This window comes from Lynx canadensis, chromosome B4, assembly GCF_007474595.2.
Source record: "Lynx canadensis isolate LIC74 chromosome B4, mLynCan4.pri.v2, whole genome shotgun sequence".
In the NCBI taxonomy this organism is placed as follows: domain Eukaryota; kingdom Metazoa; phylum Chordata; class Mammalia; order Carnivora; family Felidae; genus Lynx; species Lynx canadensis.
Genome location: NC_044309.1, coordinates 36,041,313 through 36,053,869, shown reverse-complemented (window position 1 = coordinate 36,053,869; position 12,557 = coordinate 36,041,313).

Sequence of the window (12,557 nt, the reverse complement as noted above, 5' to 3'; positions counted from 1 at the left end):
GGGCACACCTGACCCGGGACAGCTGGAAGACAGGCCCTGGCACTCACCACTCAAGGCCTCTGGATCTAGGGCGGCTGCTTCTGCTGTTCTTTCCACTGTAATAGTCACCTCCCACTTGTTTATAAAAAACGAAGTAACTATCCTATTTTCCATTTGGAAATTGCCAATTTTTGAAGCCTAAGGTTGGCAGCTTCAGTAAGATTCCAAGAGAGCAAGAAGACTAGAATGAGGTGAGGCAATAAATTCTCATCCAAACTTAGTTCCTGGGATGAAATTACAGAACTGTTTAGAAGAAAAGAAGAACTAGAATAACTGTGTTCCTAAAACTCCATGTGTGCAAATCCAGATTTATAAATAGTTCAGAATGACTACTCAATTAGTAAAATGACTGTTGTATATGTAATATATATAATTATAATATATAATACACGTATTACAGTTCCTTTAACTAACAGTGGCATACTTAAAAGCCTTTGGGCACCTGACAAGCAGGATGAGTTTGTGAAGCAGCCAGGAGAGATGCAATAGAAAACAGCAGGGATTTGGGGAGATGAGGAGGGCTGTGTACCTCTCACCCACTCACCGAGGCAGTCATATTCCCCAAATTTAAAAATATTGTGTTGGCCAAAGAGATTTTGTTGTCTGCCAGTTGGTGATCCTGCTTTTTTAAACAGTAAGATTGCCCCAGGTCTTTTTACAATACACTTCAGTTTGCAAAAACAGGAACACGTTTACTTAACAGCACAAGATACATTTTTATTCTCATTAGCCTGTGGCATAGAGAGGTCATCACCCCGCCCAGGATGGGGATCCAGAATTCTATTTCTTTGCTTCTTTCACTATCCAAGCCAGGAAATTTGCAGAAGTGGGTGGCAATTTCCCAGGAAATTTTTTTTCCCCATAGGACCAGACCCAGTGAAAATAGGTTACTTTGAAGAAAGATGAGTGCATCCAGACAGCTTTCGCCTCAACTCCCTAAGTCTCTTGAAACAAAGTCCACACCCATGGCTGCCATGCTTCTTGAACACTTTCCTGTACCACACCGATCTGTGGCTATACCTTTTCTGCCTTCTTTGCTAGAGCATCTTTTGAAATTATTCAGGATTTAGGAGAAGGAAAAATTCCTTTCTTATCTTCTGTGCAGAATAAGACTTCTGATGAGGGTTTGCTTGGTCCCCAGGGAAATGACTGACTTCCTCTGCCCACCCCCACCCCCCCCCAACTGTAACAGATGAGGAAGAGTCAGCTGGGATGGGCCACATCTGGGAACCACACAGGGCCTGAAGTCTCTGGGATTTGCTCTGCCTGGGGTGTGGGGTTATTCTCGCCCAGTAGGAGAGGCCACTTTCACACTTCTCCAGACACTAGGAACTGGAGACTCAGGAATCATTTTTCTCTGAAACATCAAGAACTAGATTTTAGTGTGGAGGCCTCAGGATCTATTTCTGTGTCCTTGTCATCCTGTGCTGTGATTGCATCCATTTTGCTCCATATTTCCCACATTGTGGGAAATTTCTCATCGGGAATGGCAAACACAGTTTTGAGGACGGGCAGTTTTGCATTTTTCTTGAGGGCTAGAATTAAAATCTCATCGAGCTCCTGCCCCCTTCTAATCCCCTTCATCCCCCGTCCCCAGGGCATTATTTCTCCTGCAAATGAGAGAAACAAAACACACACACTATTTGGGAGATGAGCAATATGTTGGTAGCTGGGATACCTGCTCCAAAAATATATATATTTTTAAATGCTTTATTTATTTTTGAGACAGAGAGAGACAGAGCATGAGCAGACAAGGGGCAGAGAGAGAGGGAGACACAGAATCCCAAGCAGGCTCCAAGCTCTGAGCTGTCAGCACAGGGCCCGACGCGGGGCTGGAACTCACAAACTGTGAGATCATGACCTGAGCCGAAGTCAGACGCTTAACTGACTGAGCCACCCAGGCGCCCCCCAAAAAATATTTAAAAAAAAAAAAAAATTTTTTTTTTTACCGTTTATTTATTTTTGAGACAGAGAGAGACAGAGCATGAACGGGGGAGGGTCAGAGAGAGAGAGGGAGACACAGAATCTGAAACAGGCTCCAGGCTCTGAGCTGTCAGCACAGAGCCCGACGCGGGGCTTGAACTCACGAACCGTGAGATCATGACCTGAGCCGAAGTCGGACGCTCAACCGACTGAGCCACCCAGGCGCCCCCCAAAAAATATTTTTTAATTTTCATCTCTACCAAGCCTCAGCAAAGTAGATCACACAAAAGAATGCTCAGACTTCGGGCTGAGAGGATTCATTGAGAAAAGCCTGGAAGGAAAAACTAGAGACACCTAGAGAGAGAGAGAGAGAGAGAGAGAGAGAGACCCTTGGGAGAAATAATTAAGGCTGGCGGGGAAAGGCTATGTTAATTGAGCTGAGAAGAAAGATGAGCACCTGGGGATTCTTTTGAGAGGTTGCAGGATTGTCTGATCAAGTCTTGGGTACATAATTGCATTCATCTTTCATCACTACTTTAAAAATATATTTTTGGGGGGCACCTGGTGGCTCAGTCAGTTAAGAATCTGACTTCGGCTCAGGTCACGATCTCACAGTTTGTGAGTTTGAACGTGCGCGTCGGGCTCTGTGCTGACAGCGTACCTGCTTGAGACTCTCTTTCTCTCTCTCTGCCCCTCCCCCGATCACTTGTGCTCTCTCTGTCTCTCTCAAAATAAATTAAAAAAATCCATATAAGAGAAACAGCTAGCTATAGGACTAAATGGTAAATATTGGAAGAAAAAATAAAAGGGGAGGAGACAGCGCTGGTTTTGCCAGAAGGTGATTTTGCCAGATCTGCATTTCCTGGAGTGAGAAGAGAAGAAACAAAATGCTGAGCCAGCCCCTGGCATGGTCATGGCAGCTGCTGTTACATGTATAGTTAATCCAGGCCTTGTACTCCGTGTACAGTACCCATGTGGTTTGCACTGAACCTGCCCTCAAATAGTTATCCCAGGTGCTTGTCTCTGTGCCTGAATTGTTGAACATGCATTTAAGGCAGAGGTTTCTCTTTGAGTATGAGGACCCTCTTTTAAGCTCCCCACCAAAAGGTCATGTGCCCCATGAGACTATAGTTGTACTTTCCACTGAGAAAATACATAAAGATCCCCTCATTAGGTATTAATGAGATTTTTTTTCTCATTTTATTTTATTTTTTTAAAAACTACCCTTTAGGTCCAACATGGGGCTTGAACTCCTGACCTCCAGATCAAGGGTCACATGCTCTGCCAACTGAGCCAGCAAGGCACCCGATTTTTTGTTATCTTAAAATATTTTTTGTTGTATAACATAACCTATACAGAACAGTGCATGGAGCATATACCCACAACTTAATAAGTTGTTATAAAGGGAACTGCCATGTACCCATTACCCAGGTTGAGAAATAGAACATTGCTGGTGCTCCAGAAATTAATTCTCTTATGTCCTCTTCTCCTCACAATTCCCTTTCCACCCTTAAGGAAACCATTCTCTTGATGACAGTTACCATAATTGTTTCCCTGCTTTTCTCTCTGGCTTAGCCACCCATGTATGGGTCCCTAAACAATATAGTTTCGCTGTAAATGGAATCATAGTTTATATATCCTTTTGTTATATATCCTTTTGCTTCTTCTCAACATGATGTTTGTAAGATTCATGCATGCTGTTGCATGGAACTGTAGTTCATTCATTTTCATCACTGCCTAATATTTCATCGTGTTAATATATCACAATTAATTGGTCCATCCATTGTTGATGCATATGTGTGTTGCTTCCAGTATGAAACTGCTAATAGCACAGCTGTTCTTGACATGTGTCCTAGTGTGCACGTGGGCAGATGTCTCCAGGAAAATGGAATTGCTGCCTCATCAGGAACACTTTTTTTGGTTTGTTTTTTTTAAAAGGTTTATTTATTTGAGAGAGAGAGAGAGACAAAGAGTGTGAGTGGGGAAGGGGCAGAGAGAGAGGGAGACACAGAATCCGAAGCAGGCTCCAGGCTCTCTGAACTGTCAGCACAGAGCCCGACACGGGGATTGAACCCATGAACCATGAGATCATAACCTGAGTTGAAGTTGGACACTTAACCAACTGAGCCACCTAGGAGCCCCAGGAACACTTTTTTAAAATGGTAACTGAGGAGCCTGGGTGGCTCAGTTGGTTAAGTGTCCAACTCTTGATTTCGGCTCAGGTCATGATCTCACGGTTTGTGAGTTCGAGCCCCCCACTGGGCTCTCTGCTGTCAGTATGGAGCCACTTTGGATCCTCTGTCCCCCTCTCTCTCTGCCCCTCCTTCCCTTTTTCTCTCTCTCCCAAAAATAAATGAATGTTTTTTAAAAAATGTAACAGTTTTATTGACCATACAGCTCACTTGTATAAAGTATACAATTGAGTGTTTTATAATATATTCCTGGAGTTGTGCAACCATTACCACAATCATCAGTAACACTTAAAATTTTTTTTTGTTTATTTATTTATTTTGAGAGAGCACGAGCAGGGGAGGGGCAAAGAGGGAGGCAGGGAGAGAGACACTCTATGTTGCCAGTGCAGAGCCTGACATGGGGCTGGAACTCATGAAACTGTGAGATCATGACCTGAGAAAAAAATCAAGAGTCGGATGGATGCTCAACAGACTGAGCCACCCAGGATCCTCCATCGGTAACACTTTTAAATGAATTAGTATTTGATTAATTACAAGGGTCTACATACATGTAGACCATTGCAGTAAAAGTAGGTGGACATATTTATTCATTCCAGAGGTAATGCTTGGTTTGCGTATGTCCTGTGGTTCTGTGGCCCCCCAGGTAAGGAACCACTGCTTTAAGGAACTGACAGGTAGAAATTTGTCATTAAAATAGATACATGTTCCTTGAAAGATTTGCTGCGTTAATTAATTCCATAGTACTACAGACTGCTTTAGGGCAGTGGTTCTCAAATTTTATTGTCCATCAGAATCACCTGGAGGTGCCTGGGTGGCTCAGTTAAGACTCTTGATCTCAGCTCAGGTCTTGATCTCAGGATGGAGAGTTTTCAAGCCCTGCACTGGACTCCACGCTGAGTGTGAAGCCTACTTAAAAAAATTGCTTGGAGGGCCTGTTTAAACAGATTGCTAAGCACCAGCCTCAGAGTTTCAGATTCAATAGGTCTGGGTGGGGCTTGAGAATTTGTGTATCTAATCAGTTTCCAACTGATACTGATACTGTTAGTCTGGGGACCGTACTTCTGGTAGCTGGCTATTACCTTGGAAATTAGAGGACTGGGGGCAGAAGGAATTCATTCCATTATTAAATAGATAAGAATTAGGAAAAAGACACTTACAAATTGTCGAAGGGAAAGGAGGCAATTCACAGGTCCTTGTAGTAGCTCAGAGTCTGACAGCAGGAAAGAGAGGAGAAAATATGTGCTGTAAATACTATGGAGACACAGTCAAGAGAACTTGACAGTTGGTTTGGCCTGGAGGGTAAAGGACAGGGAGGAGTCAAAACGGGCAGCAAGATTCTAGGCCTGGATCCAGGGAGAGAATTGGCAGAGAACTAGCAAGATGGAGCAAGATCATGAAAGAAGAGAAGAGGGTGGTCTATCAGTGTCTCAACTTCTGCGCTTCTTGACTCTCTGGGAGGATTTCCCCAACCATCAATTCACTGTCAAAAGGTGACTGATTATTGCCTTCAGGTCCCATTCTTGCAGGGTGAAACCAAAAGCCAGAGATCAGGAGAGTTTTCCTGGGCCATTGATAATGAATGCCTAGTGGGAATTCAGTAACAGTGTTCAGAGGGACTACATAAATTTAACGAATAAGAATGATTCTGAGAACACTGGAAATCATTGAAGCCCTTCTTTCTTTTTTTAAAAAAAAATTTTTTTTTTTTTTTTTATTGTGAGAGAGAGAGAGCACCAGCAGGGGAGGGCAGAGAGAAAGAGAGAGAGAATCCCAAGCAGGCTCCGTGCTGTCAGCAAAGAGCCCGACACAGAGCTCAAACCCATGAACCATGAGGTCGTGACCTGAGCCTAGATCAAAGTCAGATGCTTAACCAGCTGAGCCACACGGGAGCCCCTGAAGTCCTTATTTATTGCAGTACCTCTCCTACCTTTCTCAAAGCACCTTGAAATTTTCTGTCCCCAATTAAGGGGATAGATACGTCAGTAGAAACGGCTTTTTTGTGGGCTGGGCCATATGGAAGCCAAAAGGGCTCCTTTGTCTCCATGAGAGGCTGGCCTTGATGGCCTGCCTTCTATTTTCGTGGGAGCCAAAGAGGGCTTTTCTTGTTGTTCAGTTGGCAAAGACTTACTGAGCACCTTCCAGTTACCCTTGGGGTACGCTCCTAACCACCGGGGAGAAAATGGTGAACAAGACCGTTGGAAAGAAACAAAATACAAATAAACGGGTAGCATGCCAAATTATGCCGCCTTATAGTAAATGCTGTGACAAAAACATGGAAGAAGCTAGGGAGAGGATGATGGAGGTGGAGCCATTCTCTGGATAGGACGGGCAGGGAAAGTTTCTTTGAAGGTGTGACCTCAGGACAAAGGAGCCTGATCTGCACAGAGAGAAGGGAACAATTCCCAGAAGTCAGCAAGGCACAGAGGGGAGAAACAGCATGAGGGGTGGGTAAGGAAGTATATATAGCAGTTTGCAGTTTCTGGAGCACAAAGTGAAAACCAAAGTAGGATGGAAAGGTTGACAAGGGTCAGATTTTTGCAAAGCCTTGCATAATGTGGTGAGGAGTTTTGATTTCATCCTTTAGGAGGTGGGGAACCTTTGAAGGGTTGTAAGCAGGGGAGTCACATGGTCAAATATGAGTTTTGAAAGGAGCTTCTAGGTAGCTATAGTCATTGAAAGGTAATGCAATTTTATGCTCTCAAATAGACATAGTCCCTTAGCTTCTCTGCTATGAGGCATCTAAAACTTCTTTCCATGCTCTCTCCGAACTTTACATTTCTTCACATAACCACTCTGCTCCTCACCTCTGCCAGGGTTTCCCATGAGCACCTCACATCATGCTGTCTTTCCTGACGTTGATCTCTTGGTTTGTCTTTTCCCACCCAACATATACATAAACTCCAGCTCTCTAAAAACTATTTTTCTGTTTTATTTTATTTAAAAAATTTTCTTTTAACGTTTATTCATTTTTGAGAGAGACAGAGTGTGAGTGGGGGAGGGGCAGAGAGAAACAGAGAGAGAGAGAGAGAGAGAGAGAGACAGACAGAATCTGAAGCAGGCTCCAGGCTTTGAGCTGTCAGCGCAGAGCCCAACGCCGGGCTTGAACTCAAGAACCATGAGATCATGAAGCTGAAGTCAGATGCTTAGCTGACTGAGCCACCCAGGCGCCTCTATTTTTCTATTTTAGTATCTCCAACTTTAAACAGCCAAACCTATTCACAATCCAGATATCATTTTGGATGAAGAGAAGTCTGGATTCCCCCCAAACACACTTTGTGTGTGTGTGTGTGTGTGTGTGTGTGTGTGCGCGCACACTTATACTAGTAACTTTGCAATCAGCCTTTTTTTGATAAACATTGCTTTTTGTGCTACTTCCTATATATCAGGATGTTGTGATCTGACAGTCATACTGTTCACAGCCCCAGTAGCAGAACAATGGTGGAAAGAACAAAAACAAAGCGGAGAGGTGTTATGTTCCAGTGACAGAGGAACTACCAAGCATGGGATATATTTGCCTGTGTTTGGGGAGAAGTAGAAAGATCTGGATTCCAAGCCAGGGTCTAGCCTTCACTTGCTGTATGAGCAAGTTTCTTAACCTCTTTATACCTTAGTTTCCCTATACTCAAAGTGAGGATAATAATGGCATATACCACATAGAATTTTAGTGAAGAATAAATGGGAGAATTGGATGTAAAATGTTTGGCTCAGTGCATGTAGGAAGTGTCAGTAAGTGTTCGCTCATATTTAGTATTGTCACCGGCTATCAACCAAGAGCCTTTTTTTTATTGTCTAGTAAAACTATCCCAGCCACAATGGGGGCATACAGGAAAGTAGGGGAGGTGAGTTCTGACCTTCAGGGAGCTTTGGATCTACTGGAAGAAATATGCACAGTACCAAGACAGCCTGTGTGGGATGGGGTGCTGCAGACTAGTTCCCTGTCTTCACAGGTGCCAAGGAAGTCCCAAATCAATGGAAAGATTTTCATGGCGTGGGATTAATCAAAGACAGCTTTATGGAGGAAGTGAATCTTGAGCACGGATTTGGAAGTATTGCTGTAGATGAGAAAGCATCCTGGGAAGAGGATCAGTAGGAGGGCTTGAGAGAAAAGAGGGCTTATTCTAGGAGCAGAGGGAGACTGGAAAAGATATCCCATAGCAGGAATTTCAGGAGAAGGATGAAATATAAAATGATGCCAGGCTGGGAAGTTTAGAATGATTGAAGACCCGGGAACCACTGTAGGTCCTCAAATGGGAATATTAAGATGCACAATTAGTATTTTAGGATTAGTATTTTAACATGGGTTATGTGGGAGCCATGGGTTAGACCACAGAGAACTGGTCTGTGTAAGGAGGGTGAGCACTTACCTGAAAACAGGGAAAGGAAATATGTGAACCAAGTTCCTTTTAGGAGGTGCTTGTCAAGTGTTTTGAGATCCATAAAGAATCTTTCTCTACAGGGGCACCTGGGTGGCTCAGTTGGTTAATGGTCTGACTCTTGATTTCAGCTCAGGTCATAATCTCACCGTTTGTGGGATAGAGCACTGCATCAGGCTCTGCGCTTGACAGAGTCTGCTTGCGATCCTTTCTCTTCCCCTCTGTCAAAATAAATAAATAGACATTAAAAAAAAAAAAGAATCTCTCTCTACAGTGGTAAAAGCAGCCACGGGGAGAGGAGAAGGGTCTATCACTCCTGTCCCTTCCCTCCCCCACCCCTGCACCGCCATGGAGATCATCCAATAACTGGCAGATACCTGGACATGAGTGCAGCTAGAAGGTCACAAAAGGAGGCACTCCCTTCCCAAAGACTGTTAAGAGGGTCTCTCTTGTTATGTCAGGAATGTTAACAACATTGGAAATGTATTTTTTAATGTTTATTATTAATTTTTTTAGAGAGAGACAGAGAGTGATAGATAGTGATAAAGAGAGAGAGAGAGACAGAGTGCAAGTGGGGGAGGGGCAGAGAGAGAGGGGGACACAGAATCCAAAGCAGGCTCCAGGCTCCGAGCTGTCAGCACAGAGCCCCATGCGAGGCTCAAGCTCACGAACCGAACTGTGAGATCATGACCTGAGCTGACGTCAGATGCTTAACTGACTGAGCCACCCAGGCGCCCTATAAATGTATTTTTTATGTAGAGTCCACACTCTAGCTTGGACTCACAGCCCCAACATCAAGAGTCCCAGGTTCTACCTAGTGACCCCAGCCAGGCACCCTGCAAATGTATTTTGTAATTACACATTCCATAGCTCCTCCTTGGGTCACACAGAAAGAATTAGCCAGTGGCAACCAGGAAAAGGCTCCCATGGAGGCTGTTGGTTATTTCTGGGTACGTTTCTAGGTGTGAGGTGCCTGTCTGGGGCAAGAGGGCAGGTGTGGGATGTGACACCATTTCATGTGCGACTCCTGTATGTCACTTGAGTCCTCAGGCTCTGGGGCAGGTCAGTCCTGAACACCCGGTGGTGGTGGCTTTTGTGAACAGTTCATGACCATGTCAAGCTTGCCAACTGGGTGGGGTTCTCATGGTTTCAGCCCTTGCTGACTGCTCTGAGGTGTGTGTGTGGAAGCACGGAGGTGTCCCTTTGAGGACAGCCTGGCTGGGGTCAGCCCCACTTGCCCACGTCTCTCTCCTTGGTCTCCTATCTCTGGACTAACTGCATGTGGCCACTTAAAGGAATGCAAATTGGTGACTGAGTCCACCCAGCAAAAGGAAGAGGACCTGGAGCCCTGTATTCAAATATGCACCCCTCTGGTTGGGTAAAGGTGGACATCACATCTCAGTAAGGGACCTCAGACATGGCACAGCAGGGTCTGGGATGTGCAGCGGCGTCTCTCCCACCCCCACCCCCTCGCCACCTGCCTGTCCCCACAGCAGTTTGAAGAGAGGTGGGCTGGGCAGACATTGCAGAGTAGGGCTTTCCTTAGATTCCATAAAGGACCCTAAATAATGTAAGCCATCACCCCTTACTATTCTTGATCCTTGTCCCCTAACACATCGGGTGTTCACTTGTTCCCTGCCATATCCCTGGCACTTAGAGCTGTAGCTGACACATACTAGGCCCCCTGTGTGCATCTGATTAATGACTTTAATGAATGAATGAATAACTGACTGAAGAAGTAGGGCAGAGCAGATGTCTGACCAGCTCCTTCTGGCCCTCTGGAAGCATCTCTCCCATCCCCGAACCTCTACTACTGAAGGACAGAGACCCTGGATTCTCTTGTGCTTAACTTTGTTGTTTGACATGACATTCACCTCTCCTAGGAAGGGGAGCTGCTTTGGTTCTCTGAGGAGATCTGTAGTTATGACAAAAGGCAGCACAAGGAATTCCCTTCCCTGTCTTTTCAGTATTTACAAGCTCTTTCTCCCGATGCAGAGGACAGCATCCCTTGGTTGAGTCCTGCTGTAAAACTCACCAATGACCCACAAACCAAGCTTTCAATGTGTCTCACTCATTAAGACCAAACCATGAGTCCCTGCTCAGCTTCCTTCCACCCCAGTGGGATTGAGGCAGAAGTTTCTATGCTGCCCATGCTGATGAAACCAATCCCCAATCTTCTCTCTTCTCCTCCTAGCTCCGCACAAGGAAAGCAAAGAATGTAAGTGAGGGCAGAGTGGCCCTGGAGTTTTGTGACCATGCAGAGGGCAGCTCACGTCTGCCTGCATCCTGAGTGAGAGCATCCTGGGGGGAGGGCGTTGGGGTTCAGTTTCAGGTGTCATGTATCTGGAAGACAGAGAAAGAAGTCCCCACATGTGCTACCATCTTTTTTCTTTTCTTTTTCAAGTTTTTAACATATATTTTTTTTAATGAGCTGAGAGTTTGATGGAGAGCGCAGGGTGGTAGGAACAGCTGTCAGCAGTGAGTCCTATCTCAGTCCGTGTCTGAGTCCGGTCTCAGCTCTTGTTTGCGAGGGGCGGGATTAGAAGCTATTGGGAAGTTTGGCCTTAGCTGGCCTGTCACTGGGGAGTCAAAGCCACAGTGACCATTAGCAGGCACTGACTCCTGTCCTTGGCTCAGAAACAGTACACTGCCCCCCCCCCCCCCCCCCCCCCCGCCATGGCCTCAGTTGAACCTAGGATTTGCAGAACCAGAAAGATTTCACAGGAGCTTGAAGAAAAGGTGTGACAGAAGTGAGAGACACTGGTATGAAGGGGGCATCCCCGGGGATAAGAAGTGTCACCCGTGGGGAGACACAACTGAGCACTCTGGCAGTGGAAATGTATGAGGATGTATGTGGGGCAGGCGGGAGCAGGGGCTTTGCAAGAGGCAGGGCGGTGGGAGGGCGGGGGTGGGGGAGGGAGGAGGACCACAGGGAATGGGGGCAGCTCTGACTCCTCAGTCCCCAAGAAGGACTGGTAGGTGGAGTTGAGGATGTTTGCACAAGGAAACTCTTTGAAGCTCTTCTCTGGTCCTCCCCACTCTGGACCTGGTTCCCTCCCCTCCATAAAGCCATTAGCTTCTGGTGCCAGCCCTATCTCTGCTCCATCTCTCTTGGTTCCAGTCGGTGCATTCACAGACCTCCTGCCCTGAGGGAGGGGGAGGATTTATGGGGGGTAGAGGGGAGAGGGGGAGGGGGCATCCTTTAGAGGAGGAGAGGTCTGTTAGGAAAGTAGGGTGTGGGGAGCTGTTAGTCAGCCGGGCTAGAGGCCGGATCATTTCCGAGCTGGCTCTGCATGACAAAGGGGAAAGGAGCAAGTTTCTTCTTTGATCTGCCCCCTGCCGGCCCCACACACCTGCCTGTTGGTGCTCCCGCCCCAGCTGAGATCTCAAGAAGGAAAACCAAAAGGGGGTGGGGACCAGGCTGTGGCCCAGCTTCCCTGGATCCTGCTCAGGCCACCTTCCTCTCTTGGTGGCCCCAGGACAAAAATATCTCCTAGGCTGATGACCCGAAGCTCCTGCCGCCCCCTCCCGGAGAGCCTGGAGACCCAGGGCTGCGGGAGCAGTGCGGTGAGATGATGCGGGGGCGGCGTGGAGCGTGCGCGCCAGTGTGTGTTTGCGCGTGTATTGTCGGAGGTGTTAAGGGGTCCTGGGAAGAAGACACATTGGGGATGTGGGGTCACGCCCTGGATGGAAGCTAAGGGAGAAACGAGATGGGGGTGGGGGGTGAATGGGAGGGGGTGTGTTTTTATAGACTTACTCCAGGATCCAGAAGCAACGATTTTTCGTATGTTTCCAAGGGCTGGAGGAAAGGTGTTCTTTCGCGGATACAGGCACAGGCGTCAGTTACAAAAAATATGGCAAAGATGTGGGAAGCTCTTGAGCTACTAGGGAAGGGGCCATTGCTTCTGGAAGATGCGTCCTGGGCACAGACATTTGAGGCAAAAGTTGCAGACCAAAGCTGGCTGTGCCCCACTGTTGCTGTCTGTGCTCCTGGCTGCCCTTCCAGGGCCACAGCGCACAGGAGGGGAAA